This window comes from Octopus bimaculoides, chromosome 15 (assembly GCF_001194135.2).
Source record: "Octopus bimaculoides isolate UCB-OBI-ISO-001 chromosome 15, ASM119413v2, whole genome shotgun sequence".
NCBI lineage: Eukaryota > Metazoa > Mollusca > Cephalopoda > Octopoda > Octopodidae > Octopus > Octopus bimaculoides.
Window position 1 is genome coordinate 27,920,534 of NC_068995.1, and position 857 is coordinate 27,921,390.

Sequence of the window (857 nt, forward strand, 5' to 3'; positions counted from 1 at the left end):
TATCATGCGAGAGAGTTAGGGGTTGAGGATTCAACCCACTAAGGGATAGTATCTATCCAATATACCGCTGGGAGGGTACCCAATTATTGCTACACTAGTGTTATACCAAGTGCAATAAATGGGAGCGGGTAAAAAGGGGGGTTTTTACCCCAAATTTGTATATCAATTAGAAAATGGAGGATAATATGCTGAACCCAACTACTTGCAGACAGTGTATCCCGTTGAATTCATATCTGAGTATGGTTATGCACATGGACTCACATATATATGTATTGGAGTGTCTATAGCTATTTGTACTGTTTGTAGGCTCTTTATGTGCCTTATATTTTTATGCTTTTTATATATTTTTATATTTTCATTTTTCATTTATGTATTTTTATTATTATTTTTTTCTTGCTGTACCATAATTTTTATTTCTATTTTTATTTTTTATTTTATTTTTGCTTTTGTTTTTGTTCTTATTTCTATTTCACCTTTGTTTTTACCTCTTACTCTATATTTGTATGAAATTCTTTGTTAATCTCTGAAGAGGCCTAGCGAGTCGTGCATGTACCCCCATTTCAACATTTCATCCGATAATCACTCCAGCAAGAACTATTCAGATAGAATGGGGCATGCCAAAGCTAGGCCGAAACAGCTGTAAGATTAAACTTGTGTTCATTCTCTAATTCCTTATGTACTTTGTACTTTTATCTGTAAACCCGGTTGGCAAAATAACATGGTTTGTCAAAAACACCTGTACTTGGTGGTTTTTTTGTCACTTTAGCTATAAATTAAATTAATGAATTCAACGGGATACACTGTCTGCAAGTAGTTGGGTTCAGCATATTATCCTCCATTTTCTAATTGATATATAT

General features: G+C 33.3%; 1 protein-coding gene across 1 annotated transcript in view; it reads left to right on the forward strand.

The window, feature by feature from the left end:
* The window catches only part of LOC106881660 (nuclear pore complex protein Nup205), a 331,146-nt gene that overhangs the window by 243,066 nt on the left and 87,223 nt on the right, over window positions 1-857 (forward strand). The window lies entirely within an intron of this gene.